Genomic DNA, 26,236 nt, shown 5'->3' on the forward strand with positions numbered 1-26,236 from the left:
GATGGCATATCACTTTCAAGGTTAGGTTACAGAAAGACTGTGACTGCTATCTTGCTAACGCTGGCTTGCTTTCTCCTGCTAGACTGCGCTAATGAAAGTCAGCTGTGATGTTGGGAATGCCCGATAGAGAGGACTGTGTGACAAGAAACTATGGGAGATCTCTTACTAGAGCCAGGAAAGAACTGAGGCCCTTAGTCCAACAGCTCATGAGGAAATGAATCCTGCCAACAACCACATGAGTGAGCTTGGAAGTAGTTACGACCTCTGTCAAGCTTTCAGATGAGACTGTAGCCCCAGCTGATACTTTGCTGCCTTAAGAGAGACCTTGAGGCAGAGGCGCCCAGATGAGATGCATCTGGATTCCTGATCCACATAACCATGAGATAATAAATGTTTGTTGTTTTAAGCTGCTAAGGTTTAGAGAAATTTATTATGCAACAATAGATAACAAATACACTATAACTTTTCTAAATTCACTAATAATTTTTTGTAGGCTCTTTAGGATTTTCTACATGCAAAATTACGTTGTTTGCAAATAAAAACAGATTAACTGTTTACTTTCTAATCCATATTGCTCTCTTTTTTTTTGTTTTCGGTCTTATTGCACTAAGAACTCTGGTACAATGTTGAATAAAAGTAGTGACATTAGATACCCTTGCCTTGTTCCCAATCTTAGGAGAAATGTGTTCAGCCTTTCACTGTTAAGCATTATGATGTTAGCGGTAGAGTTTTAACAATGTCTTCCAGCAGGATGAGGAAATTCTGTTCTGATTCTAGTTTTCTGATTTTTTGAGAAATCAGGAATGGATATTGACTTGTTTTCAAACATTTTCTCTGCATCTATTAACATGATGCATTTATGATTTGTTATGCAACAATAGATAAAAATATGCTGTGACCTTATTAAATTCACTTAATAGCTCTAATTTTTATTTATCTCCTTCATTCTATTAATTTGGTGATCTACATTAAATAATTTTAGAATATTAAATCAACCATGTATTCTGGGATAAACACAACTCGGTCATGATGTATCATCTTCTTCATATACAACTGGAATCAACTTGTTAACATTTTGTTAGAGATATTTGCATTTATGTTCATCAGAGTTTTTTTTCTTTCAAGGACTTTTTTTGGTTTTTATATCAGAGTTATGCTGACCTCCTAAAATGAGTTGGGAAGTGTTTACTTCTTCCTATGTTATAAAATGTTTGTGTAAATTGTTATTTCTATCTTAAATGTTTGTTAAAATTAAGCCAAATCTGCAGGTAAACTCACTACCCACCCCCCATCCCATGTGGGACATGACTCCCAGGGGTGTAAATATCCCTGGCAACGTGGGACATGACTCCTGGGGATGAGTCTGGACCCAGCATTGTGGGAATGAGAAAGCCTTCTTGGACCAAAAGAGGGAAAAGAAATGAAACAAAATAGAGTTTCAGTGGCTGAGAGATTTCAAATAGAGTCAAGAGGTCATTCTGGAGGTTATTCTTATGCATTATATAGATATCCCTTTGTAGTTTTTAGTGTATTGGAATATCTAAAAGGAAATACCTGAAATGTTGAACTGCAATGCAGTAGCCTTGATTCTTGAAGATGATTATATAACTATAAAGCTCTTAAGGTGTGACTGTTTAATTGTGAAAACCTTGCAACTGACACTCCCTTTATCCAGTGTATGGACACATTAGTAAGAAAACGAAGACAAAAAATAAATAAATAATGGAGGGTGGAGATAAGGAGTATGGGATGTTTTGGCGGGTTCTTTTTTATTTATTGTTATTCTCTTTTTTTTGGAGTAATGAAAATGTTCAAAAATTGATTGTTGCGATGATGCACAACTATATGATGATACTGTGAACAATTGATTGTACACTTTGGATGACTGTATGGTATGTGAATATATCTCAAAAAATTGCATTAAGAAAAAAGATAAAGCTGCACACATTGTTCATAAAGTCCTTTTTTATAGTTTCCATTTCTCTGTTGAGGTCTCCAATTATTACTTCATTATGTTCATGTTTTTAAATTCTTAAACATATTATAAAGTCTTTATCTGTTACTTCCATCATCTCTATGATTTCTGGATATGTTTTTCGCAATTGATTTTTCTCCTGGATATGGGCCCCATTTTCTTGCTTTTTCATATGTTTCGTGATTTGATTAGATATTGGACATTTGTGGATGTTGAGTATATGGATTTTGTTGTTTTCCTTTAGAGTGCTGGGGTTTTTGTATTTTTGCAGTGGAATGAGGCAGGCATTTCGTTACTCACGAATCTGTCTTTACTCTAGGGTCAGTTGGGTCCCTTTCTGGGGTCTCTGCTAAATGCCCTATGTGTCAATGAGGTCTCTCCATTCTGGCTGGTTGGAACCCATATGACTCCCAACCTGTGAGTGTCACTATTTGTTTAGCTCATTAGTAGATCCACTAGTAGTTCTTCCTTCCTTTATCATTCTTTTTACCCACCTTGGGGATTCTCATGCTGCATATGCATAGCTTAGTATTTTACTAGAGACCAACAAGTCCCCTATGTAGATATATAGGCCTCAGTTTCCATGTAGCTTCCTTCTCTTTGGTATTCTGCTCCACAAATTCCAGCTCTCCAGTAGTCTGAACTCCAATCTCCATCTCCTCTATTTAGCAAGACTGCTGTTCTCTGTTTGAACTTGATCTCCCTATGCCACAGCCTGGAAGATGCCTCCAGGCAGATAGCCAGGCGATTGTGTGGCTCATCTCATTTTGTTCTTGTCTCTCAGGGATCACAGTCATTTGTTACTTTTGTCCAAGATCTGAAAACAGTAATTAATGTATTTCATCCAGTTTTATAGTTGTTTGCAGTGGAAGAGCTAATATGGTGTTAATTACTCTAAGAGATTTTTGTTTTTAAACATAAATGTGTCTTAAATTTTATTGATAGATTTTTTTACTGATAAATATTATCTTATGGCTTTTCTCCAATCTTTCATGGTGGTGAATTGCCTTAATAACTTTTCTTATGACAAAACGTCCTCATATGTCTGCAATAAACCCAACTTGATAATGATGTTTTATTTTTTAATACTTGAGAGATTTGTTTTGCCAGTGTTTTTGTTTAGGATGTTTGCTTGTATAGTCCAGAATGAGATTAGCCTATATATTTTATTTTTCATACTGTCTTTGATAGATTTTGATATCAAGGCTATGCTAATATTTAAAAATAAAGCAAGGGAGAGCTTACACAGACCCAGACACTTGGAGATGCAGACACAAAGACATTTGGAGACACTAAGCTAAGAGACGAAGCCCAGAGTTTGCCCCCAGAGAAGCTGAGAGAGAGACATTTTGGATAGAAGCTAAGATATGTAATCCAGAGTTTGCCTCCAGGGGAAGCAAGCAAGGACCCACAGGAGCTGAGCCAGAAGCCCAGAGGTATTTTGGAAGAAGCCACAGAAACCAGAAGCTAAACCTGGGAGAGAAGGTTCAGCAGAGCCAGTCATGTGCCCTCCCATGTGACACAGGAACCCCAGATGCCATCGGCCTTTCCTCAGAGAAGGTATCTACCTCTTGATGCCTTGATTTGAACATTTTCATGCCTTAGACCGTAAATTTGTGACCTAATAAATCTCAATTGAAAAAACCAAATATGAATAAATAAATAAATAAATAAATAAATAAATAAATAAATAAACCAAGGGGTGTACTGATTTCCTATTGCTGCCGTAACAATTTTTCTTCAAGCTTTAGTGACTTTAAACAACACAAATTTATTATCTTACTTTTCTAGAGGTCAGAAGTCCAAAATGGGCTTCACTGGGCTGAAATCAAGTGTCACCAGGGCTCTGCTCACTCCAGAAGCTCTAGGAGAGAAGCCTTTATTTATTTATTTGTTTATTTAAGTATTTATTACTTTTCCAGCTCCTAGAGGCTACATGCCTTGCTTGACTCATGGTCCCCTTCCAGCAGGCAATTGCACCACTCTGACCTCTGCTTCTGCTGTCACATCTCCTTCTCTACTCTGATTCTCCGGCCTCCTTCTTTCACTTACAAGGACTCATGTGATATATCAGGCCCAGCTAGATAATCTGGGAAAATCTCCCCTTCTCATCGTACCTACAAAGCCCTCTTTGCCATGGAAGGTAACATACTCACAGGTTCCAGAGACCAGGATGTGGGCATCTGTCTACCACAGTGTGTGTAGGGGTGCATCCCCCAATTCTCTTTCCTTGGGAGAGTTTACACACAATTAAAATACCTGTGCCTTGAATATTTGATAAGATTATCAATAAACTTGTATGGGAATTTCTGTGGATGGATTTTTTAAAAAACATAGTCCAAAGTATGTGTTTATGTGTGTGTGTCAAAATAACCACAACAATATTATTTTAAGAATATGCTTACTATTTTGCAGTATTTCTTTTTCCTGTAGACTTTCTCCCCTCTGTGGTATATGTGTATACCATAAATATTCAGAAAACTATTTAAGAATACTTTTAAATCTTCTCTTTTTAATTACATTACTGACTAGAGATACAGTGGGTTCTGTTGTTTTCGATAATTTGGGATACTTTTATCATTTTGACTTTATTTTGTTTTATAATTACATAAAACATTTGCATGGTCCCAATATCAAAACTACAAAGCAAAGTTTATTCAAAGAAGTCCAGCTTCCAGACCTGTCTCCCAACCTTTTCATCAGTTTTTGGTTTCTTCTTCCAGTGCTTTATTAATATGAGCAATTATATGTATTTGTATGTGTATTAGTTCCTAATTATGTGTGTTTATATATGTATGTATATATGTGTGTATTAGCCCCTAATTATGTGTATATCATATATACCTTACATATAAGATTGAATATTGTTGTACGTCAATATATGTATGTATGTGTTTGTGTGTGTATATATTTATATTTTTTTTTTACATAGAAGATTACATTGTGGACACGTCACACTGTTCTAAGTCTTATTTTTTTCTTACTAACTACATATACTGGAGATCATTCCATAGCTGTTTGCAGAGACCTCTCTCATGACTTTATCACTTCATAGTAATTGTTTGGATGTACCATTGTTTATTCATACACTTCCTTGTTTTGGGACATTTGGGTTGTTTTCAGACTTTTTCTAATAAAAATCGTGTTTCAATGAACAGCTTCATGCATGTATCATTTCATATTTTTGCTAGTGTATCTTTAGGATATTTCCTCAAATATGGGATTGCTGGTTCAAAGAGTAAATACTTGCCTATTTCCCTATAGACTCATTAACAGAATATCTTGTCAAACTTTCAGATTATTGAAAATATGATAGGTGAGAAATGGTATAGCAGCGTACTTTAACTTTCATCTCCCTTATTATGAGTGAGGTTAGGCATCTTTCCCTCTGTTTAAGGGCCGTCTACATCTTTCTTTCTTTCTTTTTGTGAATCATCTATTTGTATCACTTGGTCACTTTTCTATAGAGATGTTGGCATTATTTTCTTAGTGTTTAGACATTATATATTAACTGCCTTTTGTGGTATAAATTGTTAATACTTTTCCCAATTTGTCAATGTCTTTGATTCTTCTTGTGGTGTGGGTTTTTAAAATTAATGGTTTTATTATGTCATGCAAAGTTTTTGTATTTTTTATTTACATGTAGTCAAATTTATTGGTCTTTTCACCTATTGATCTGATTTTTAAGTCATACTTAAGAAAAGTTTTCCATTCCCAAGTTACAAAGAAATTTATCCATGTTTTCTTCTAGTACATTTATAGTTTTATTTTTTTAGGCAAATCTCTGATCCATTTGGAATTTATGCTAGCTTTAGTGTGAGAAATGAATCTAATTTTACTTTTTTCAATATAGTTATTCAGTATTTTCAACACCCCTCATTTTAAAATTCCATCTTGTCTTCACTGATTTTAGATCTTGCCTTTATCATATACTAAATGTACTTGAGTCCATTGATGTGTCTGATTATTCATGAGCCAATACCACACTATTTTAAGCATGGAGGCATTGTAATATATTATAATGCTATACATTTGTTATTTGATAGGAATAATCCTCCCTATCATTGCTTTTATTTCTCAAGATTTTTTTCTGGCAATTCTTATTTCTTGTTCTCCAAATGTACATTATAATCAACTTGGTCTACCTCCAGGAAAAAAAAACTGATGGTAATTTTATATGGATTCCAATAAATTAATAAACCAACCGAGGGAAAACTGACATCTTTATGATGTTGAATCTTCTTATCTAAGAATATGTTATTTTTTCAATTTTTATGTCTATATTTCGCTAAGATTCCTACAGATGGTTGGTGTTTTTTCTGTTTGCATTTTGTTTTATTTTTGTTTTGCTGTTGTAAAATGAAATCTCTCTTGTTATGCCTTCCAGTTGGTTAATGTTTGTATATATATAAGTTATTGATTTCTAAATGTTGGCTTATAATCTGTTATTTCATTAAATTCTCTTATTGTTTATAATAGTTTTTCCATGGATTTGTTTGAGTTTTCCAGAAAGATAATCATGTCACCTGCAAATAGAGATAGTTTATTCTTTCCCACTTCTATGCCACTAGTTGCTTTTGCTTATTTAGTTGCATTGTTTGTACACGTGTTTTAGTTTCATTCTTTCCTTCATCTCTGAATGCAGAGTCAAATGGCCTACCAATGAATTTCCAAATAAGGGTATATATTTTGATTAAAAATATCTATCTTCAGCTCAATTCTATTAGATAGAAGAGAAATCCTCTTTTCATTAGAATCAATACTTTCATATCTACCCCAGCAATACCACAAATATTGCTAAGTAGACAAGGATGGCAAATACAGTCAAAACCCAAATGGCAGGCAGCAGATAGCAGTCCCATGAGATGGTCTCCTCTGTGAGGCTGAATGCAAAGTCAGATTATGAAGTAGGAAAGGACTTTGAGGATATTTATTAATAATGCATATAAGACAATTGGTGCAAGAGTAGAATTTTCAAAAGTTGAAAACTACCTGTATCTTCTTTTTCACCTGAAAAGACTTTTAGAACATTGCTCTCCTTTAACATAGAAACAAATTTTTATAAAATTTACTAAGGTGGGTACTCACATTTTTTTTTCTGTTAAAATTTTCACATTTAGTTCTTGCTCATCTTCTCCATCTAAGCCTTCTTTTATTTCTCCTCACACAAGAAGAGAGCAGCAAAAATATATTTTTTCCTTTAAATATCCATTCTCATCCTTTTACATAACTGCTTTTAATTCTCTAGTTAGACTAATTCTTTTTGCCATCTACCAATAACCATCAAGGAAAGACTTCCCATTAACTTTCAGTTCCCCTGCTTAAACAGCTCTTGATACTATTGTTTTATTATGAAAGTAATTTATACCTTGTCTTGGTTTCCAGGCTGCTCTGACAAATACCACACAATGGGTAGACTTAACAACAGGAATTTATTGGCTCACGGTTTCAGAGGCTAGAAGGGTTGGTAGCATTCTTTCTGGCTTTTCCATCACATGGAAATGTCTTCTCCTTTCTCTTCTGGGTTCCATTGACTTCCATGAGTATTCACAGTCCTGACCCTAGGCATCCCAGGATTACTGGAGTACTAACACATTGAACCCCTTAGCCATTGGGGTGAAACAGCAGAGCCCTCAATTACTTTTGGATATCAGACCACTCTCAGCTACTCACACTTCTGATCTCCTGCCCTGAACACTTTCCTTTCTCAGGAGTTTCCTCTCAGTCACTCAGTCACCCTTGAATCCTCCCATCTCTGGCCATGGCACAACATCCTCCCTGCAGCCCTGCCATCTCCACATATATTATCAAACTTTATTCATCAGTTTTGGATATCAGATTAAGACGCAACTCAGCCTCCCCTACATATAAAACAACATCATCTCATTTAATACTTGAGATAGCCCTGCAAGGTCAGTTTTACTGTCTCTGTTTTATAGATAAGGATAACAGAAGCCTATTAAATAACTTGTCTACGTTTACCTCACCAGTCAATGGGCTCTGATTTCAGAGCCTATTTCTGATTCACTACTCTTTCTGCCTTAATGATATATACTTGACAGTCTCTAAGCTCTCTTCCATCTTTATGATTCTAAATAGCCTTTTGTGGTCTAGCCTGGGAACCCATTCTAGTGTTGGTTTGAGGAGAAAGCATTTTTAGACATCCTAGCAATTAACTTTCAAATAAAGTGTTTTTTTGTAAAAAATGCAATCCAACTAAATATAACCTGTGTGTATATTTGGCATAAAAGAACAGCAAATCAAGCCTCTGTCATTTTTAACTTCACTTTCAGTTACTCTCACTTCTGATCTCCTGCCCTAAACACTTTCCTTTCTCAGGAGTTTCCTCTCAGTCACTCAGTCACCCTTGACTCCTCCCATCTCTGGCCATGGCACAACATCCTCCCTGCAGCCCTGGCATCTCCGCATACATTTTCAAACTTTATTCATCAAAATTGAATGGTTCTTTTCTAAAACCAAACCTGTCTCTTTCTTCAGTTTCACTGCTGCCCCTCACACAGGCTGGTCTGCTTCACACTATCCCCTGGTAACAGCCTCCTAAATCCCAGCCTCTTCTAGCCAGCCAGAGAGTATGCTTCCCGCATATCAAAAAGGACAGCAAAAACTGGGTCAAGAGCAAGGGATAGATCTCCAGGGACCTCAAGACCTAACAACCCCCATGAAAGTGAAGAGTGAAGTCACTGCAAAAGGGCATGAAACCCAGGGTGTCAGTGATGCAAGCAACTTTCTCACCCTGACCAAGGACAAGGGGAGATTTCTGGGACCATTGAAACTACTGGAACCATTGAAACTCCAGGAACAGCCTCAGAACAGAGGAAATGATGTCGTGCCCAACCCGGAGTGAGGAGAGAGGCGCTGGGAGGGTCTCAGTGTCTCGCTAAGTCCCACTTACCTGATCTCAGGATAGAAATCTAGACAGCTGTGTTCAGCTAGCATGCTCATCCAACACAGATTTGCTGGGAATGGGAGGGAAGGAGGTCTGGGAATACTTTGTTATCCTTTAAAGTCTAGACTCTGAGAAGCCCAGCCTTCTCCTGTATTGCCTTGAGTTCTGCAAGATTCCTTGAGTGACTTCTAATCTCTGCCCTCTTATGGGAGTTACCTTGAGTTAACCTCTATTACTTACTAGCAAAAGAACCTGACTGGGTTAATTACTGATAAACCGCCTGTGAGCATCCTTCACTTCTCAGCACTGGAACCAGTGATACCCAAGAGACAGCTCCTTTGGGCTGTCAGTTTTGGAGGATGGGTCCTCAAACAGCTGTAGGGCAACCACAGCCTCTTAACAGACTGCTTGGCACATAGGAATTTTGTTGAACTAAATTACTAAAACAAAACAGGCAGAAGATTCCATTAAAAACACCCTGGAGGATACATTCCCAGTAGGTACTGAAACTGTAGGCTGCTAATACACAGCAGCAGCCAATATCTCAACTGCATAATCAGAAAAGAAGATAGGATGTTGAGTGGACTCTGAAGTCACACACCAGGGTCACATATAAGTCCTGTAAACTGTAGACTTGTGAGTCATACGTCTTTTTAGACACACAAGTAGATCTTTCAGACACATTCCCAAGTCATAGAGTTTCAGAACTGAAAAATACATGGCATGCATGCTGTCACTCTCCCTTCCTTACTCTTACAGCACATAATGCCAATCAAAGACAATAATCTTTTCCATTGAGCACACAAATAGCCTCAGAATCCTTCTCAACATAGTGCTCCAAGAAGCTATGACAAATCAAAGTTTGGCACTTGAAATAAAACGTATTTGTTATCCCTGATGTAACATATCCTCCCCCTTTCAAAGGTGAGGAAACCAAGATTCAGTGAAGTTTATTTAATTTTCCATGCAACATGGCTATTTGGTAAAAGAGCACCAAGAAGAACTGAAGTCTTTTGACTCTTTGCCCAGTGCTCTTTCTAGTTAAACTATCTCTGAATCTCAAAATGCCCATCTTCAATAATATTGTCTTGGAACCTTAAATGCCTCCTGTGATGGTTAATTGTACATGTCAACTTGGCTAGGTTATGGTGTCTAATCATTTTGTCAAACATTGGCTTAGATGTTGCTGTGGAGACATTTTGAGATGTGATTAGCTTTGAGTAATCACAGTTGACATTAAGTATAGGAGATTATCCTCAATGATGTGAGTGGGCCTCATCCAATCAGTTGGAAGACATAGGAGCAAAGAACTGAGGTTTCTAGAAAAAGATGAAATTCTGCCTTAAGAGCACTCCATCTGCTTCTTTTTGAGTTTACAGTCCGCTGGCTTTCCCTATGGAATTTGGACTCAAGACTTCAACATCAGCTCTTACTGGAATTTCCAGACTGCTAGTCTTGCCCTACAAATCTCCAACTTGCCAACCCCCACAACTGTATGGGCCAATTCCTTAGAATAAATCTCTTAATACACACACACACACACACACACACACACACACAATACATGTATCCTGTTGGTTTTATGTCTCTGGAGAACCCTGACTGATATACTTCCCCAATATTTATAGTTCAGATGATGCCTTCTGAAAGGCCACCTAACATCCACCCCAAAATAGAGGAAATGGAGACACAGAAGAACTCACAATTCATGAATGGATTTAGAGTCAGGGGGAACCACTGTAGGTAAGATATGAACTTTAACGCAATCCACTTTCTGTCCCTATTTCCTTTGCCTTTCTCATCATTTCTCTAGGGGATTCTAGCAACTGAACCCAAATGAATATATAAATGGCAAATGATAAGAGAGTTTAATGCTGAAGCAAAACAGTAATGTTTTCTCAGCAATTTGTGATTGATTTCTGTTTCCTTGAGTTTGTTGCTCTGTAATAAGAGCATCTTTTCCATGTATTTTGCTCTGTTTGATTATTCACCTTTTCATAAGGGAAAAAATCTTAATAAATCTTTTGTCTGTCTTAAACACCACAGAATAAATTTTTACCATACTAATATGCTATATTGCTGAAAAAAGATAATTACATGGTGAGATTAAGACATTCTTCAATTAAATCTTGTAATATTATTAATTTCCAGATGCACACAAATTATATCTACCTCAAGAAGAGAAGTAATTTCCTTTGTTTCTCTCGCAAAAGCAGGTAATAATCTTTCTCCTGCAATTATTTTAGAAAAATTTTTCAATTTGTTGTCTTAGACCTCTCAGAACAGTAATGATACATTATCTCAAGTTACAAGTTTTACTTTTTTATCATTGTATAGATAATGATCCTTTAGATTGAAAATGCTGTTTTCTTTTTGAAAAAGCATTGACACTCATTGTCATATCTCTCCAGTCCTTTTATAATCTTAGGAGAGAAATCATTAATGGTAATGAATGGATGGGCTTATTGAAAAAATTATGACATAGATAACTTGGCCCTGTCTATTACTGAACTGTTTCATACAAGACATAAATAGATAAAATTAATGATGCAGAACAAAAAAGCTTAAAGAAGCATACTCGTGAGCAGCTTATCAAGTTATAAACTTAGAATCTTGTATTCCCACCAAATCAACAAATGTTATTAAGCACTCATTCTCAGTGAAGCACTATGTCAGGGAGTACAAATGTCATTAGGCCCTCTAAGAGCCCCTAGTCTAGCTGGGATGACAAGAATGAAAGTATAAACATGGAAAAATAAGTAGAATTAAAAAGCAAGAGGAATATTAGTAAAACAAGTCTAATTACCATATGGATCTTAAGGGAAGGAATTCTATGAGCTCAGAGAGAAGAGAGAACCCAGGGCTTGGGAGGTCTGGGAAGAGTTCCTGGAAAGACATAAAGTGAACTGAATATAGGAGAAAAGACCCCCAGGGCCAAAGCTGAACTGTATCAAATAGACATTCTCTACGATTTCACCTTTCATTCTCATCCCCATCTTTTTACACCTCACCGAGACTTGCCTTGCCTTGCCCCACTTTATTTCCCATTTCTGGCTCCTCTTCACGTTGTCATCCACCCTCATGTTTCCAATCACTATACCTCTTAAGCTAACTTTTAAATCTGAGTCTCCAGCAAATCTGTGTATCTCCACTCGGACCCTGAATCCCACTGTGCCTCCTGCTTAGACTAATGCCCTTCTCTCCCATCCTGGTTTGACCAAAACTTTTCTATCCATCCAGGCCCAGCTACTGTATGCCACCTCCAGGAAGCTTTCTCTTGATTCCCCAAGTTGGAATCCATGAATCCCTCCCTTAAAGTCCCATGGCACACTTTCTTACCTCTATCATGAACATCTCTTACTGTTTGCTAAATCCCTGAACCATGGCTATTCACCATCATGCCTTCTTTAAGCATTTGTGAGTCTCTGTCCCCTTCTCTGAGAACCTGCTCCATCACAGACCGAGCTGGGCCTGGCAGCCTGGGAGGACCCCACTGTCCCGGCCGCGGCTGATTGGGCCACAGGCAGAATCACATCTCTGGTTGGGCAAAGCCAGTTTTTCTCTCCCAGCAGTCAGAATTGGGACCTGGTGAAGCACATGAAGTTCTGTTGGTGCTTGAATTAAAAAGAAATTTAGAGGGTCTGGGCTGCTTTTTCCATCATGTCTATGGAGAATCTGACAGAGTTCATGATGAAGCAGTTGAGCAGAGCAAACTGTAGACCTGAGATCAGGGAAAAAGAAGCTGCCTTGTTCTCTGCTGTCTTTCGAGAGCCAGGCTCAGCCCCTCACAAGGTTCACGTGTGTTTCCAGCCCTGGACTTCTACCATCGTATTAAATTCCTCTTTTCATTTCAGCAATTTGAGAGGGTTTCTGTTACTGCCCCCAAGCACCCGAAGATCCTCCACAAACTCTGAGCTCCTTTAGGGCATGATCTGTAAAGGAATTCATCTCCAGTTTTTGTGCCCACAGGACCCACCTACTCCAGAACCTGATGTTTAATGGCACACGTATGTTAAAAAGAAACAAGGAAAAAAGTAGATTCAAAACCAACACAGGCCAAAAAAAAAAAAACAGAACAGAAAACAAAACCTTTTTGACCTAAGTAAAACCAGACCTAATGGAAGAATTTCCTCCCATTTTTCACAATAATTTAAATCAGGTTGCTTAGTAACCATCTTCCTTAAAATGGCACTTTTTATTTTTTAAAGTGTTTTTATAAGAAGCTGTGGATTTCCAAGCCAGGTTTTATAACCTCATGCAGGCCCATATGTCTTTTTTCCAGGCCCAATTCCAACAGCCTTGCAGAGGAATATGCACAACTGCAAAGAAATACAGAGGGCATTGAGGATCAGGTTAATAGGGGAGGAAGAATTTCCTGGAGCAGGAATCTCAAAAGAATGTCTTGAAATGAAAATGATCTTGATCCTTGTCTGTGTATTTACTTTCTTAGAAACAAAGCCATTGGATGACATTGGCAAGGACTGTCATACCCACGACTGCATGATGCGGTGAGGAGGGGTCCAAAGAAAGGCAAAAGGAATGCTTCATCATTTGGATGTTCATATAAAAATGCCAAAACCTGAATAAAATATAGTCTAGGAGATAGCACAGTTTTCTTGTTTTTTTCATTTAGTGCAATTTTGGTGTCCCTTCTCAATTGTATATCATCATCATCATTATTATTACATTTGTATGATGCTTATCAGTTTTCATTGATCATTTCCTAGACCAGGCATGCTTTGAGTCCAAGAATGAAACAGTATAATGGTGTTTGTTAAGAAAAAAATTATCCATACCAATTTTTTGTGCCTTGGGTGCAAAAAGTTTATGTCATTGCAGAGATTCTGGATTAGGGCTCCTTTCCCTGCCTGCTGCAGGACAGAGCCAGAGACTGGAAGGGAAAACACTCCACCTTGAAACTCTCCAAATCAGGGAACTTGAAAAGTCAAGTAGGCAATACTCAATTGGAATAATTAGCAGAGTAGTCCATCTAATGTCGAAGTGTCAGCAGGTAACCAAAGCCACATTTTGATTATTTCACTATTTAAATGCACTCATATCATTCTACTACAACTAAAGAGCCCTTGGCATTTTCTAAGTCTACTTCCCCCTAAGATTCTTTTTCAGTCATTTCCCCTGGTTTTAAGATGACTGGCCAATATCTTTTTGGGAATGAACATGAATTTCAGTAGGTCCATACAGTCACACATTTGATGAGCAAAGCTGTGCTCGAGTTTTTCAGTTAAATAATTTAGAAAACTTCTTTCTGCTTGAAATATCCCTAATTGTGTGACAAGAATGGACACGTCACAGAAGCCAACAAGCAGCACTCTTAGTTATCCATCCCTGATTCCAGTGTCTAGCTGAGGTACATTTTCCCTTCTGTGTCACCATGTCTTTGTGTGTGTGTTTTGACAGTGAGCAATGAGGTCAGCTGCAAGACAACAGTCACACCAGCTCACGGGCCACCTTAGCCGGGGGAGCTCAGCGTCCCACTGCAAATCACTCTGGCAGCCATGAGCTAGACCGGAGATGGTCAGGAACCCATGATGGCTCAGTGACCCAGCAGCCACCTTCAGTAGTTATCACAGCCTAGCCTAGAGCTCTCATCCCAGCCGTTCAGACAAATACTTTCAGAACAACAACTACTGTTGTTGCACAGCACTAGGTACTTCAGGGGATTCAGAGTCCCACAATTTATGGCTCCTATTTTCATTTGGCTTGTCATTAGTAGACACATCCAGATAAAGAAAATTTTGTGGACCTCACCAAATTCCTTTGCATGTACACTATAATATTCTTGATTAAAACTGTTCTTTCCTAATGGACAATGAATTTGGGAAACAAATTGTAATGAGACTAGAGAGATGTACTTAGAGGACAGGAGCTGCAATCTCAGCTCTATCTTTCTGTGTAACTGTGGTCATGTCAACTTTGCTGGACCTCTATTTCCTCATTTGTAAAATGAAACTTGCAGATCATGTAATCTCTAAATTCCAATCCAGCTCAAAATTCAGTATGACTGGGGAGTTAAAGCCACTAAGGAGGAATACTCAATTGGGTTTAGATTCTTCAGTTCAACCATTTACGGCACATTTTCACTTCACTTGAAACTCAACTTCAAGTTCACTCAGAATTTAAACACTTAAGTATGTTATGGTGATTCCCGTTGTGACATTCATCAAATATTTATTCAGCATCCACTGTAAGTCAGGTCCTATGCTATGAGTTAGAGGTAAATGAACAATGGAGCATGGCCCTTGCCCTCAGAGAGAAAGACAATTAAACTAGCAACTACAATACACTGTGATATGGGTCAATCACTGGGTGCTATGGAAGACATAGGAGGGGCTTGAAGGGTCAGGCCCATGATGTCTAAGCTAAGACTTGAGAAAGAGTACAGTTAACCAGACAGGAGGAAGGCAGAGCTAAGGGAGTAGTATGGGTACAGGCCCAGGGATAGAGAAAGCATGGTGGCTTGGGAATGGTAAGTAGGGGATGGAGCCCAGGGGGTGAGAAGATGACTAGAGAGCAATAAGGTTTAAAAGGTTTGGAATAATTAATATTTAATAAAACAGATTAGAAAGCAGATAATGCATATTAAAACCACAATGGACTACTCAATACATCAACAAAAATTTGAAAGTTTGATGATACCAGGTGTTGTCAAGAAAGTGGAGCAATTGAATATGATGGAACTATGTTGAGTATAATGAGAATATAAAATGGCATAACTTCTCTGAAAAACACTTTTGAGGATATATATTTATATCCTATGTCTCAGAGATCAAAATAATTCAAATGTCCTTTAACAGTAGAATAGATACATAAATTGTGAGATAGTCATACAATGGAATACTATACAGCACTGCAAAGAAACAAACTACAGCTATGTGTAGTAGCATGACTGCACATTGCAAACATAATGTTGAGGAGAAAAAAAGACGCAAAATGCATTGAGTATTATTGCATATATGTAAAGTTCAAAGACAGGGAGAACTAAACATTAATTTTTAGGAATGTATAATAAGTGGTAGATAGATTTTTTTAAAAGAAAATTATCAAAAAGGTCAGGATAAGGCTACCTCTAGGGGAGGAGAGGATCCTGAAACTTGGAAAGTGCTGACTGGGAGTTTCTGAAAGTGTGGCAATATTCTATTTCTTTAGTCAGGTTGTTTCCATGGAGTGCTTTCTTGAGGATTATGTGTTAAACTCTACATAAATGTTGTATGTGCTTTTTTCAATATATGTTGCTAAATAAAATCTTAAATAAAAAGCAAAGATTAGAATCAAATATGACAAAGAAAGAGGTGGAGGAGGAGGGGAAGAAAGAAAAAAGAGAGGAAAAGATTAATGTATGCTTGGTAGCCCTGACTCAATTTGGGGCTGTGGTGAGAGTGTCATGGCCCAGGGATGTCTGGAAGGGGTGTGCAATGGTTGTCTCCCATTCTCCCAGCCCCAAGTATTAGTGGGGTCTTTCTCCTCAGAGACTATCGCCAAAGTTGGACGAAGCATGGCGGGTAGAGACCACCACCATCACACATGCCTCAAGGGCTTCCTTCACTACTCCTGGAGACCCATGGCTGTGTTCCTGTGCCCCCTCACCCTGCCTTGGGAATGTTAGGCTTTGGGACTGTGGCATGTAAGAAACTCTCATCTTTCATTTCTACTCAGTTCTCTGGCATCCAAGGCATCCGAATCCACAGGACCCAACACCACCTAATGATATTTTTCCACTTTCTCTGCTGTGTTGTTGAAAGCCCTTTCATGTGTTTCTCCTTTGATGCTCCCAATGGCCTCCATTGTGGGTAGAGCAGGTATTTATTATTTATGGAAAAATAGAGATGCAAAGGAATTTGTCAAGGGTTGCACAGCTTGGGCTAGGACCTGGCCCCCCATTTCTGAATCTGCTTCACCATGCTGCCTTCAAGCTCCACAAACCACCTGAGGGCAGCGTCCAGGCCCCACACTCCACATTTAAATGGCTCTGTACATTGGTGAGAACCACTTAATTTCAGAGATACTGTGGGGAAAGTTATATTAGCCCATATATTAAAGCACTAAGTGACAAAAAGATGGAAATTGTCCCAAATTCGGATCTCCCAATTTTTGAGTTGAGTCTAAATATCTTAGTAGACCTTGCTCACTCTGATTTGCACTTATATTGTTTTCTTCATTTCACAAAGCACTGAAGAAACAAAGGATTCTATGGCTTGAGAAAGGTTTTAGCCTTTCAGTGTTTTATCTCAGAAGAAAGGGGAGATAGTGAGAGATTCTTCTGTATTTCAAAGATCTAATTTTTGGTGTGAAAGAGTAAATGGCTCTGAGATGACCCCTTTGAAACATGTGGTGAAGAATGAAAAAGAAATGGACAAGAAAAAATCAATATTGCTTGTCTATTTTCTATCAATTCAGAGAAACCATTCCTAAGTGTACATTTCTTTCACTGCTACAATTGCTTATAAATCTCATACTACTACCAAGATTTGGAACACATTTTAGTTATGTATTGTAATGTTATCTGGGAAAAATTTTAATGTTTAAAATTTCTTTGTAGTTGTGCTTGATTTTTAAGAAAATCTGCTAAAATTGTAACTGGTAAAATAGATGTGCTAGTGGATGATCATATGTGTTTCAAAATAATTCTTTGTTTTACAAAAGGATTCATGATCACCATCTTTCTAATAGTTCTCATACTATATTCTAAAATTGGAGTCACTGGTCTCCTAAAAATGATGTAATTACAACCTCTTAGGACCCATCTATTGCATAAGGTGAGAACCATTTATGTGTTCATTTGAGTTACAAATTGAACATAGTTCTCTTTAAAAATGCTTTATAAATTACCCTATCACTTCCCTCTCTGAAATCTAAAACCAGCTGTGTTGTCACCAAAGAAAAAGAAACCATAAGAATATGGTGAACCCAATAGTCAAGAAAATGTGCCAAGTCATTTCAAGAAGTAAAAACCAAACTAGATTTTTAAATTATTATCAAAATCAGAGCTGAGGCTATAATAATGCATTAAAGTTTCATTTTCTAAGTTATGGTAAATATATCCATATAAGTTCGTAATCTACTCAAAATATCAGGCAGATTTGGTGTCTTTTATAGTTTGCTGTCTATTTGAACAAAGACAGCAACATTACTGAATTTTTCAATTCCAGCAAATATTCCACTTACTTTTCATCATGAGTGGAAATTCTGCTACTTTGCTTAATCTGGTCTCTTCAAAACCATCCTCCAGCAACCAACAAAGCCATCCAGTGTCTTCTCCTAAACACCTAGTTTAAGAAATGTGGAGCACAAGAAGCTTTGGCAACAGATTTCACGGCTGAGTGACCTTGGGCAATTTCTTTCAGCTCTTTGGATATCAATTTCCCGGTTGAAAAAATGGGGATAATAATCAGTAACTAGCCCCTAAAGTTGTTGTGAGAATTAAATAAAATAATGTACAGAGAGCACATAGCACAGTGCCTAGCACAAAATGAATGGCAGCTGTTTTTGTTGATGTTATTGTTGTTGCTCTTATTTTAAGCTCAGAGTTTGGCAACAGAGGTTCTGGCACTAACTCTGCCACAGTGAGCCACATGGCTTAGGTAAAGTTAACTCTCAACTCCTGCAGACCTTGATTTCCTCATCTGCAAAACAAAGCTGTTTGGGGGTCACTAACTCAAATACCTTCAGAGATCAGGCAAGAAATAGAAGTGAATGAATCATGCCAGGGACAAGACAATAGAAAGGACTGGAGACTGTCTTGAGTGTGGGAGTTCATCCAGCTTAAATGCATGCAAATTCTACGTTTGTTAAACACACCAAGCCTGCCAAACCAAACAAATACAGGTCTACATCTGTCAATGATTATCAATTTGTAACATTTGGTAGAGAATCTGTAATATTCCTTTGAATTCTGGCATTCTTTAATTCTAGTTTCCTTTTTCATATTCTTCCTGAGATCTACCTTGGTTGAATAACGGTAGGTCAAAAGAGGGATTGATGATTTTTGAAATATCTCTAGAGACTGTGATGCTCCCATTCTCTCAGTCTCCACCTCCACAAACACATATGTAACCCTCCCCCATGCACAGGCCATTTCATGAAACCATCACTTTGAGTGTACATTTTACATGAACTATGTCACATTCCTTACCGCTCTTTGCTAAATTGACTTTCTCCTGTGAGTGTTTGAGGAGAAAGATGACAAGCTTTATATGGTTTTTTCAGTGCTCAGCACTCTGTGGATGCTTAAGCCATGCTAATGAAAAAGAGTGCTAGTGCATGTTCCTTTTTAAATGCATCCCATTTCAGGCTTCTAGATTTTTCTTGGTTCCCTGAGCAAACAGCACAATCAAATTGCCTCATCAGTCTACAGCAAATAAGTCATGTTCCCAACTGCTGAGTTCTTTTCCCTCTTTTTGCTTCCCATTCAAGGCTCAGTTGATGCAGAACAACTCCTAAAAGTTAGCTCTTTTTTTCTCATGGCTTATCTACAAACTACAAACAGCATATAGCAGCAAAATTCTGGGACTCAGAATGTACCAAGAACATCCTATGCCCACAGAAAGGAGTAAGACACAGTGACTAAAGAGAGTAACCTGTTTCTTTCAGGCCTTGTTACTTGAGAAAAATCCTACTCGGATCTCTTTCATTACCTCAGAAACGGAGGCAAATGCTTTAGGAAGGGTCATGTAATACTTTGAAAGGCCTTCCTTTTACCACTGTTTGGTTATTAAGTCCTTGGGAAACAATGGGCTTCTTTTAAAACATGGAACAATTGAGCCCCCTGAGAGTCATCCTAGATGAAATAAGCTGGTTGCTCTAGAGGACAAAATGTGATTGATTAAGGCTTAGAATCTGTGGTGTCTGGGTCTCTCACCTCTGGCTCTTTCTGACATATTCTGTAGCACAATGGAATTCAGGTCCAGTCTTTCAAAAACTCTATGGCTTCTTGCTAAAATGTAACCTATAGGAAAATGAGCTCAGCACAGAGTTATGCTTTTCTTTTCTTAATCCACCTAGTAAGAGTAAATTCAAAGAACAGGATTGAAAAAGAGGAGGACAGAAAAGAATTTACAAGCAGGCCGTGGAAGTGAAGGCTACAACCTGGCTTTGGGACCTAAGATTCCTGACAAATGTGTATCAGTGATAAAGAGTCTGAAAGCTGCGGATAGCCGCTTCTCAAGCTGTTTGCACGTTTGCCCACTCCTGGGGAGCAAGACCAATCTAAGGATTTGTTTAAATACATATCAGTGCACACGCATACAGATCCAGGGGGAAACACTAATGTGGCTATCCTAATCCAACACAGGAAAACAGCTGAAACTTGAATCAGCTCTATTTTTTCTAATTTACTCTTTAATGTCATTTTCTTTACTGTAATACATTTCTACAAGCCAGGTCAAGTCTGCAACAGAAGGCCTTGAGATAATTGTTTCTCCCTTTTTCCCTGTGATGCTAAAAGTTCAGAGTCAATTCTACAGGCTTTTTAGTTAGTGGGCTTTGCAATGAGCTCTGGCCAAGACATCAGGGTTTTCCCCTCTCTCGCTGCAGGTGAGGGCACTGGAAATCTGGCAGGAAACAATGAGAGGGAAGAATAGATAATCTACAAGAGCCACTGCTGATTGTGACAGCCGCTGTGGCTTTACAGGGTTTGGATTTGTAGGGCTAGCCTTATACAGGCTAGTTAATTCCTCTGGTATTACCTGTAAATTTGAGCAAAAAGGGCAATAGAAAGAGAAAGAAGCAAATTAAATATTTGCCATCTGTGAAGGGGGGGAGCAGCATGTCCAGATGAAAGTCTTTCCAGTCATCCTCGAGTCACATCCAGTGTGCACAACCTGAAAGCTTTGGACTCACAGCAGAGCGCAATTTGCATTCAACTTTTTTTTTTTTTATTAAATTCAGTTTTATTGAAATACATTCACACACCATACAATCATCTATGATATACAATCCACTGTCCACAGTATGATAACATAGGTATGCGTTCATCACCACAATCTATCTCTGAACATTTTCCTTACATCAGAAAGAACCAGAACAAGAATAAAAAATAAAAGTGAAAAAAGAACACCCAAATCATCCCCCCATCCCACCCCATTTGTCCTTTAGTTTTTATCCCCATTCTTCCACTCATCCATACACTAGATAAAGGGGGTGTGATCCACAAGGTCTTCACAATCACACTGTCACCCCTTGTAATCTACATTATTATATAATTGCCTTCAGGAGTCCAGACTGCTGGGTTGGAGTTTGGTAGTTTCAGGTATTTACTTCCAGCTATTCCAATATATTAAAGCCTAAGAGGTGTTATCTATATAGTGTATAAGAATGTCCACCAGAGTGACCTCTCAACTCCATTTGGAATCTCTCAGCCACTGAAACCATTTCGTCTCATTTTGCATCCCCCTTTTGGTCAAGAAGATACTCTCAGTCCCACGATGCCGGGTCCACATTCATCCCCGGGAGTCATACTCTGCGTTGCCAGGGAGATTTACACCCCTGGGAGTCGGGTCCCATGTAGTGGGGAGGGCAGCGAGTTCACCTGTCGAGATGGCTCAGTTAGAGAGAGAGGGCCACATGTGAGCAACGAAGAGGTACTCAGGGGTGCATTCAACTTTGAGCTCAGGAACTAAAGCCAGTATCTGTTACTTGTGGAGAGATGATTTTTGAAGTCTAAAGAAGGAAGGCACTTAACTTGAACCTATGCATTTATTATTATTCTTTAGATATGAAGACACATTTGGTGATGTCCAGCAATTGTAGCAATCATACTATTTTAATAAATAATTCTGTTTTGACTTTTTTAAAGTCAATGTTAACTGAATTATGTCTTTCGGATAAATTCTCTGGAATGAGATGATCAGGCTAAAAGGCATGAAAGGCTTTATGACTCTTTTGGCTCTTATTGCCAAACAGTGTTCCAATACATTGTGTGACCTGCTGCATGTGAGTGGACCAATTTCACTAGAACTTTTTCAGCATTGGATTTTTGTTTCACTTTTAAGTAAGTATAGAAAGGAATTTCAAAGTTACTGTACTTTCACTTCAGCTTAAAGTAGATTTAAAGTAGCTTTATCTCATTAATTTATACCAATCGGAAGAACTGGACTCCTTCATAATGGCATAACTTCTTTTCAAGATCTAATTTTCTGTACTTGTGTAGTCAGGACTAAATTAGGCTATGGATTTAAAAATGAAGCATAGTATTGAGGCAATTATCCTTCCACTCTCTGCTCTATTTTAAGAACAACAAAAAAAATACTGTTGCTAGAAGCAGTGATAACCCTACTGTCACCAGGAGAACTGGCTACGAGTTCTATGTATTTCACTAATCAGCTGGGTGAACTTGGACAAGCTACTTAGCCTCTGCCCTCAGTTTTACCTTCTGTAAAACTGAGATACTATTTGCCATATGATAGTCACAAGATTAAGTATTAAATGAGATAATAATTGTAACAGTACGTTAAACTATAACACTTATTAAAAACATTATAACAAGTAATAAATGAATATTAATAAATATAAATTACCCAGAAGTTTGCCCATATTAGAGTTACTATCTGAAAGAGTAAAGAGCTCAGAATCCAAGAGGGAGAGCTTAAAAGTCCTAGCTGGAAAAAAAACATAAACATAGCAACAAATCCTTTATTTCCTAACTGTGTTAGTTTCCTGACATCTAAAACAAATACCATAAAATGGGTTGGCTTGAACAATAGGAAGTTATTGGCTCACAGTTTTGAAGCTAGCAGAAGTCCAAAATGAAGATGATGCTTTCTCCCAGAGACTGTGGCTTTCTAGGACTGGCTGCCAATGATCCTTGGTCCTTGGCTTTTCTGTAACATGGCAGAGCACATGGTGATGTCTTCTCTCTCTCCCAGGGTCCACTGACTTCCAGCTTCTCCCATGGCTCTCTCCCTCTATGTCTGAATTTCATTTTGCTTAGAGGTGCTTAATAAATTGTGTGTCTTTGATTAATCCAGATTAAAACCCAAACTGATTCAGTTGGGCCACACCTTAACTGAAGTAACATCTTTAAGAGAGCCTATTTACAATGGGTTCACCCACACAGGAACAGATTAAGATTAAGAATATGTTTTGCTGGGAGACATTGCTCCAAACTATCACATTACCCTCTTTGGGTTTTTCTAAAAAGACATGCAGTTTTCAACTAGATTTATATATGGTGTCAACTCTCTTGATGAAAGTCAAATAAATATGAATCAAATTTAATGTTTATCAGTCAAATAATCCTATATCCACCACCATTAACCTATTTATAGATGATGCATTTGGAGAAATCCTCTGTGGCAGAAGAGATCTGCAAATCCTCCTAATAAAGAGGTATATTAGAAAAGCAGCATATGCTGAGATGGCTCATATTATAAACCATTCAGAAAACAGGATAGAGGCCTTGAAATGCACATTTTTTAAAGATTTATTACTAGGCATTGGATTTTCAGATGCCATTGTAAATTGTATTTTTTTAAATGGCAGTTCATTTAATAAACAAATCCACTTATGACACTTCCTCATAATCAGTTACAATTTAAATGTGGTGCCATATAATAACTAAATGTTTGAATCGTCTTATATATCTACTTACGAGATGCTACCTGCATTGTGTTCAAGACTTCAGGTTCTGGCCTCGAGACAGCTGGTCACATCTTGGCTCTGCCACTCTGATCTTAGTCAGGCTGCTTAACCTCTAAACCTATGTTCTTATCTTTAAAATGGTAGTGACAATATCAACCTCATAGCTTTGTTGATGGTTAATAATAAGTGGAAAGCTCTTGGCAGTGCCTAGTGGCACTAAGTACCAAATAAATGATAGCCATGATTAATAAATTAGATGTGCTCAGCCTCCTCCCAGGGGCCAGTAGATGCCTTGTGTTTATACTGACAACAGGAGCCTCCCGCATAAGCCTAAAGGACTCCACCAGCCACTCTTTTAGCTGTGTGTGCACCTGCCCTAGTTTTTCATCAGAAGCAGCACTCCCAGGCCATTCAACCTCCCTGAAGTTTCCTTATGTCCAGCTGGGAGCCAGAGGTGCTGACTGAGTGTTAACTGTTAGAGCACAGTGGTGAGGAGGCAGAGGCCAAGGACCAAGGCCCTCCACTCCACAAGGAGGCAGTGTTCTCACTACTAGTCAGGGAAAAACAATACACATAAAGGATAGCCCTTTTATTTGGAAAACAACAATTTCAAAATTATCTTCCAAGCTCTGAATCTGTGGGCCAGGGTAGACCCTCTGAGAACATGGGCAAAGTCTTTATCAATTGTTCACTTACTAAGTACAATTTTAAATTAACTGATTATCTGGAATAGTGTTTTTCCAAATTTCCCTGAAACTATTTGGAGTGTAGTATAAATAGCTTCCTTAGCCATTACCATGATTATTTGATTAAGGGGGTCTGGTATGGACCAGTAATTTGGAAATTTTTATATTTACAAGCACCAACAGGTGATTATCATCCACAAGGAAATTTGAGAAGTACAGATTTGGAACATGATTTTCAGGTTCCTTGGCAGATTTCAAATCCTGACCTATTAATATCCCAGATCAACCCATTAAAGAGTCTTATCCAGTCCAACTTTAGGAACAGAAACTATCATCAGCCTTCTGGAACATTTGGTTTGAAATAATTTCTCTTCTTCAGAGTCACCATCAATCCTTTATTCTGGTTGTCTCCTAGAAGACCCTGTTTCTTGTTTCCATGACTGGCCTAGCTATTCTATCACATCTTTCTTGAAAGGTCCATCTTCCTTGAGTTGAGGCACAGTAATCTGATCAAACCATTTTTTGATTTCTCATTAAAGGCTTGCAATATTTAATAACTTTTGCTTCCTTCTGTCTTCCTTCTCTCCATAAACTTAATGTAGGGTGCTTTTTATAGACTCAATATTGCAGCCTTTCCACCTTAAATGTCATATTGATAACCCCGTGTATGCCAGCTTGGATCTCATCGTTTTCTTTAACACACCCACCCAATCAAGATAGTATCTCCTTCTTCCAACGTCATTACCATAGAAATGTAGCTGATGATGTAGGGGATGGAAAAAATCATGGAGGACGTCTCACCCCCCTGCTGGAGCTCGCCGTTGACCTTGAGCCAGAGCTTCAGGTTGTGAGGGTCAGAGGCCTTCTCTTTGGGCACGAATGTGCTGACCGGGTAGGAGGCAGTGAAGTCCTTGGTCAGAGTCCAGGGCAGCCCCTTCTTCTTGCACTCAACTTGCACGTCTCAGGCAGTCAGGTCCAGGCACAGGGCATAGCCGGCCACGTAATCCAGGGCCGCGGCTTCGGGGACGTTGCAGCTGCGTGCCCATCACCACGCCTAGCTCCAGCTGGTGGTGCCCACGGCGGCTGCATGGGGGCGGGTAGGAGGACGGGCGAGCCCTCGGGGGCGTAGGCAGTGGGCAGCTTCAGGAAGAGCACTGGCTTGCTTGGCACTGAGCTCTGCATCGCTTGGACGTGGTCTGCGTAGTTCCTCCCCAGCACACAATATTCTTCCCCCACGCCCAGAAGTGGGACAGTTGCCTGGGAGCTGCCATGGTGCTCACGGGCCACGGAGGACCGGTATATTGTATTTTTTTTCTTTTTTTTTTTTCCTTTTGTTTTGTCTTTTTATTTTTTATTCTTTTAATTTTTATTTATTTATTTATTTATTGGATATATTGTATTTTTATTTCATCTTCCAGTTGTTGCTAAAAACTAGAAAACATCAAGAAGAGAAATTAAAGACTTCATTAAATAGGGAAATAATCCAAGTTTATGGTTTGGACAACTCAATATTGTTAAGATGTCAATTCTCTACCAAACTGGTTTGTAGATTTAATGCATTCACAATCAAAATCCCATCAGGTTTATTCTTGTTCTGGTTCTTTCTGATGTAAGGAAAATGTTCAGAGATAGATTGTGGTGATGAACGCATAACTATGTTATCATACTGTGGACAGTGGATTGTATACCATGGATGATTGTATGGTGTGCGAATGTATTTCAATAAAACTGAATTTAATAAAAAAAAAAAATCCCATCAGGTTTGTGTATGTGTGCATATGTGAATGTAAATTGACAAGTTGATTCTAAAATGTATGTATATGGAAATGCAAAGAACCAAGGCAAGTGTGTGAAGAGGAAAAAGTTGGAAGACTTAAACTACCAGACTTACTATAAAGCTACAGTAATTAGGGTGGTATTGGGGTGAAGGTAGTCAAATAGACCAATGGAATGGAATAAAGAGTTTAGAAATAAACACACACATACAGTCACTTGATAAATGACAAAGGTAACACTGCAATTCATTGAGGAAAGAATGCAAGGATGGTCTTTGAATACATGCTGCTGGAGAAA

The 26,236-nt window shown here is 38.3% G+C and overlaps 1 pseudogene; it reads right to left on the minus strand.

Annotated features, from left to right (window-relative positions):
• Positions 1-24,781: 24,781 nt before the first annotated feature.
• Positions 24,782-25,437, minus strand: LOC119544944 (annotated as a pseudogene).
• Positions 25,438-26,236: the final 799 nt, after the last annotated feature.

Source organism: Choloepus didactylus, chromosome 9 (assembly GCF_015220235.1).
Source record: "Choloepus didactylus isolate mChoDid1 chromosome 9, mChoDid1.pri, whole genome shotgun sequence".
NCBI lineage: Eukaryota > Metazoa > Chordata > Mammalia > Pilosa > Megalonychidae > Choloepus > Choloepus didactylus.